The following is a 6,181-nucleotide window of genomic DNA, read 5'->3' as shown; positions in this document are numbered from 1 at the left end:
AAAGTTTGCACCACATGGGCCTTAATGGGTCAAGCCCAAATTCCAACACTCTCCCATTAGAATTTGGATCACAATATAACAGCCAATTGGCGTGCGCTAGGTCTTTTGAAAAACTTAATCTCTTGTCGCATAGCTAGGATTGGGAGACGATTCTTTGGAACACGATAGGATAGGATATGAAGTGATGATGAATTGATAAGTGAATGTGGTCATTGCTTGACTTTTAGTTAGCTAGCGTACAAGGCAATGCATTAAGCTATATATATATATATATATATATATATATATATATATATATATATATATATATATATATATATATATATATATATATATATATATATATAAAGCTTACCCTTTGCATTGCATCCACGCAGCTGATAGCGAGCTCCTCGCCATGATTCCTCCTCTCCTCACCGTCCTTTTGGTCGCCGCCGCCGGCACGGTCTCCTGCAAGCCTCACCGCCACCCGCTGGATCCTCTCTCCGCCGTGGAGCTCACCGCCGTGCGCTCCGCCGTGCTTGCCTCCCCGCTCGTCCCCGACCGGCCTATCAGCTTCCACTACGTCGGCCTCGATGAGCCCGACAAGGCCGACGTCCTCTCCTACGCTTCCTCCTCTTCCTCCTCCCACCGCCGCCCCGTCCTCCCTCGCCGCGCCTTCGTCGTCGCACGCGCCGGGGGCCGGTCCCACGAGCTCCGCGTCGACGTCACCAACACCTCCGCGCCGTCCGTCACCTCGCACGCCGTCCACCACGGAGCTGGCTTCCCGAGGTTCACGACGGAAGAGATGGCCGCCGCCGGAGCGCTGCCGCCCAATTACCCTCCGTTTGTGGAGTCCGTGCGGCGGCGCGGGCTGAACGTCAGCGACGTCGGCTGTGGGGTCTTCTCGATGGGGTGGTTCGGCGGCGAGGCGGGCAGGGCCAGCAGCGGCAGGCTGACGAAGATGCAGTGCTTCGTGTTCGGCGGGCCACGCCCACGGCCAACTTCTACGCGCGGCCGCTGGAGGGCGTGACGCTGCTGGTGGACCTCGACCGGATGGCCGTCGTTGGGTACAGGGACAGGGTGGTCTCCCCGGTGCCCAAGGCGGAGGGGACGGACTACCGGGCGGCCGAGGTCGGGCCGCCGTTCACCGGCCCCGTCACGGCGCCCGGCGTGGTCGTGCAGCCGGAGGGCAGCGGAGTGAAGATAGACGGCCGCGTTGTCAGGTACTACTTGACTAGGTGGCATCAACTTGCTTCTTCGATCATGAACCCTTTTTTCTATTGCAAAACTTGTTCAAGTCACATGGCTAATTAAGTCAACTAGCGACTCGATCCCTTCTGATTATTATCTCCACGACTGTCTATTAGACTTTGTGGCTTGGCATGTCATGGAATCAACAGCAACTTGCACTAGTAAATTGGACGGCTGCTGCCATGATCAAATTTTTATTTCAGATCGAATCGAGATGCTCAACTATATATCCAACTGATCCGTTTTATTTCTATGCATGCAATTGGACTTTGCATATTTTAAGCAACTTCCATTGTAAAATTAATGCTAACAGAGACACGTACGGAACATGGTAAGCTTTCTCCACACGCATGGTGTTCATTTTAAATTTCATGTTTATCAACAACCGTAAAGATGTAAACACCGTATTTGATTGTTGGCTCGGTCAAACTAACATGAAAACCTAATTAAGCATCATATTGATTATTGGGTCGGTCTTTGACCAAATAACGACCTATTACAACAAAAATACAAAACACTAAGAGTTTCAGAAGAGAACAGCCCAGTTTAGCCGTGATCAGATAGTTTTCTGGTTGAGGGACAACCTAGTTTATTTGTCACAGCTCGGAATTTTCTGGTTGCAAGAAAACCAGGTTGTCTGTCCTCAAAGTTACCCAAGACAGATTCAGAAAACCCAGTTTATCCGTGGTCAGAGTTCCCTGGTTCAAAGTCATCCCAGTTTGCCTATGCTTAGTCTTATTAGTGATGTACTTCCCGAAAGGGCACTAGAATGTTGTATTCACCACGCCACTTACACATCACCAACAGCAACCACACATCCTGATGTTCATTTAATTACAAAAACCACATTTCAGCATATGGTTCCATTCATCTAACCATGACATCCTACCTCCATCCCTTTGACTGCAGATGGGCCAACTGGGAGTTCCACGTGGGCTTCGACATACGCGCCAGCACAGTCATCTCCATGGCATCGGTCCACGACGGCGATGCCGGCACGTGGCGGCAGGTGCTCTACCGCGGTTTCGTCTCCGAGATCTTCGTGCCGTACATGGACCCGGAGGAGGAGTGGTACTTCCACGTGTTCATGGATGCCGGCGACTACGGCCTAGGGGCCTCGGCGTTCCCGCTCCAGCCCGGCGCCGACTGCCCGGCCAATGCCGTCTACATGGACGGCTTCTACGCCAATGCGGATGGGCAGCCCGTCAAGGCCGAGAACGCCATCTGTGTGTTCGAGCGGTACGCCGGCGACGTTGCCTGGCGCCACACCGAGGCCGCCTTTCCAGGCCAACTGGTAATAACCTCTAGCCATCTTGTATGCTAAAGGGTACAGGGACAATACTGCCTCATCCACGATGTTGTTTTTCTATGCAGGTCACGGAGGTGAGGCCGGACGTGACGCTGGTGGTGAGAACGGTGGTGTCGGCGGGGAACTACGACTACACTTTCGATTGGGAGTTCAAGACGGCGGGCTCCATCAAGTGTGTGGTATGTAGTAACGATCACTAATTCACTACTGCCTCATGGATTCCCCTGACCACAGTTACTCACGAGGTCGATCCAAACATGGCCGGGTTGCAGGTGTCTCTCAGTGGCATCCTGGAGATGAAGGCCACGTCCTACACGCACGTCGACCAGATCAAGGAGGACGCGCACGGCACCCTACTCGCCGCGAACACCGTCGGCGTCTACCACGACCATTTCGTCACGTACCACCTGGACCTCGACGTCGACGGCACCGAGAACTCCTTCGTCAAGAACACGGTCGTCCCCAGGCGCAACACCGGGGACCCCGCCACGGGCGGCGCCGACACTCCGAGGAGGAGCTACTGGACCGTGCGCCGCGAGGTGGCGGAGACGGAGGCGGATGGCCAGGTGAACATCAACAGTGGTGGTCCAGCGGACCTGCTGTTTGTCAACCCCAGCAAGAAGACCAGCGTCGGCAATGAGGTCGGGTACCGGCTCATCCCGGCTGGTGCGACGGCGTCCTCGCTGCTTTCCGACGATGACTACCCGCAGCGCCGCGCCAGCTACTCCAAGAAGCAGGTGTGGGTGACGCCGTACGACAAGTCGGAGAAGTGGGCGTCCGGGCTGTACGCGGAGCAGGGCACGGGAGACGACAACCTGGCTGCCTGGAGCAGGAGGAACAGGAGGATTAAGGAGGAGGACATTGTTCTGTGGTACACTCTGGGCGTGCACCACCTCCCATACCAGGAGGACTTTCCAGTAATGCCTACGGTGAGTGGCGCCTTCGAGCTCCGACCGTCGAACTTCTTCGAGAGGAACCCGTTGATGAGAATGAAGCCGCCTGGTAACCCAAACTTCCCAAACTGCTCCTGCCACATTTGATCCTGGCTTTGATAAATAAAGCAACCACATGTATTTGAGTCGATTCAAACCCTAAAGGTTATTGTTTGCAGGGCGATATGTATTTGAAGATTTAACAGTTACTCCCTCCTTCCCTGTTTATAAGGCATACACGTATATCAAGATTCAAACCTTGTCATCTTTGACCAATAATTTGACTATTAAATTTTTATTTTTATAATGCAAATTTCATATGATTGGATTCATAATCAAATATATTTTACAATGATTATAAGTTTATAATCAAAAGTGATATAATATATGATAAATAAATGGTCAAAGTGTTGTTTAGAAGACCGTGTCATGTTCCACCATGCCTTATAAACGGGGAAGGAGGGAGTATTGTTGTAGCCTCAGGCACACGAATAATCATCTAGATAAAACATAATGCAATAAGATTTCCGAAATGAAAGATCGAGAATGCTTGCAAATTGCGATTCTCGGATGCTCGATCTGTCACCCATCACTTGTACTTGATGCATCTTGCTCTCTGCACTTCAGTGACCTCTGGAGCTCCCTTTGTACACGACCAACATTTATTTTATCTCTAATTAGTCAGAGCCACTAGCCTATCAACCCGTGCTCCCGAAGGACCGTCCAAACAAAATTGGGATAAAAAAATAACAGAGCCCCCACGTCCCCTCTCTCGGGCGGCACGGGAGGAACCCTAGCCGCTGCCGCCCAGGCTCCCGCCTCCACCCTCTCCACTTCCTCGCCGCTACTAAAGCCGGACTTTGGATGCCCGTGTGGCAGCGAGGATGGAGGCGGCAAAGCACTCCCTTTCTTCCCCATCTAGTCCCTCCGATTTGTTTGCGTGCTCGTGCTGGATGCGGCGGTCTCCGGTCCTTGCGCCGGTGGTGGTAGCCGGATCCAGCCTCTTCCCGACTAGAGCTGGAGGCGTCGCCACCGCCTAAATGGCTGTGATGGGCGGCCACAAGGACGACGGCGGCAGGGTCTCTTCGGGCAATGGCAGCAGGTGGAGTACACCTTGCTCCCTCCTCTTCTCTTGCTATTGGCCGCTGGCGTACGGGGTGCGCAGCAGTGTTGTGAAATGCCGTGCTGCCTAGTCGCTGTCCGCCTCCCTCGCTGCGCTACGCCGGAGTGTTGCCGGGCGGCATGACTGTGCCCTTTGGATCAAGATGCCCCCGCCCTGGTGGCAGCGCCGGATCCAAGGGCCAGCATGACAGCTGGATGGAGGATGGAAAAGCTTGCTGGTAAGGACATCGACGAGGCTCAGTCCTCGGAAGGCAGACTGCCGGTATGGGTGCTTCTAGTGGGCGTGTATGGCGACAGTCTCATCGGCATCTAGCCAATTTAGCGCCGGTGTTTGAACATGGGTTCGGAAAAGCACAGGGAGAAATCCCCGCCCAGGCTAGCCGGCAGTGGCGACGCTTCTTGCCGCTTTCCTCCTAGGAGGCCTTGCCGATGCGCTACCCTATTTGCACGTCCGTGTTGACGCCGAGTGCTACAGGAAACTATTTGAGAAAGCTAGCTCTTGTCCGGCATGACGCTGGTGTCGACATTGGTGCCAATTCTTGATGCCACTACCTCCCTGGAGGCAATGTCAATATCACCTCGCACCTATGTGCTAGGCGAAGGTTTATACGAAAAATTCAATAAGCAATAGATAATCCGGACATCAAGTTTCTAAGCAGATAAGAGATGTGATGGATTGATGCTGTGTGAATACATTGCACTACTACCAGGTAATTCTACTCTCTCTCTCGTACTGTCCTTGCTTCACTAGTCTACTAAAGCATCTTATTATTATATACATTGCTCCTTTACTTTCTCTCTATGCGGGACCATAGCACCGGTGTATCCGGTCACACTAAATCCAAATAGTAGCCGTTGACATCTGAATCAGTGCACATTCTGTCAGAGATGCACCAGTGCATGTTCCTAGGAGGCACCGGTGTAACTAGTGCTGAAGGATTTCCTTGAAATCCATCTGTAGAGGCTCTGATCAATAGTTATGTCAATGCACCGGTGCTTTGGTTCCAGGCCACCGGTGTATCCGGTGACACTGAATTTGTTCTTCCAAGTATTTTGTTGAGTTCTTTTGAGCTGTCTTGGACTGAATTGAGCAAGTGTGCATAGTTTCTAAGGCCAAATCAATTCGAGTCAAGCTACTAACCCGAGAACCCCCTCTTAATAGTACGATCACTAACTTTAAATCTATAAAACTCAAACTAAATCAAGTGTCCTTCATCTGCTTGTGACACTTTAATCTAGAATAGTCATTGATCTTAAAAATTGAGTCCGTGAATCGTTTGATCATGAATTTTGTGGGGTCTCCTTTCACATTTCATATGAGACATAACTTGCAAAGATTATTTCCTTCAAAACACACGTTAGTCACATACGGTTGTCATTAATCACCGAAACTTACCGATTGCATCTATGGGCCTAGATGCGCTTCAACATCAATATCATACAGAAAGATGCTGATGTTATATCATTCAAAAGTGGCCAGTTGCATATTTGCATTCTGAGATATATAAATGTTATATCTTGTTTATTTGCAATGGAAAAAAGGAGTAAAACAAAACAAAATAAAATAAAATGATTACATTTACAT

The 6,181-nt window shown here is 51.0% G+C and overlaps 1 pseudogene; it reads left to right on the top strand.

Moving 5' to 3' along the window:
- The first annotated feature begins 366 nt into the window (after window positions 1-366).
- Window positions 367-3,677, top strand: LOC120659697 (annotated as a pseudogene).
- Window positions 3,678-6,181: the final 2,504 nt, after the last annotated feature.

Source organism: Panicum virgatum, chromosome 2N (genome assembly GCF_016808335.1).
Source record: "Panicum virgatum strain AP13 chromosome 2N, P.virgatum_v5, whole genome shotgun sequence".
Classification (NCBI taxonomy): Eukaryota; Viridiplantae; Streptophyta; class Magnoliopsida; order Poales; family Poaceae; genus Panicum; species Panicum virgatum.
Note: the sequence above shows the minus strand (reverse complement) of the source record. Positions and strands in the feature narration are given on the sequence as shown.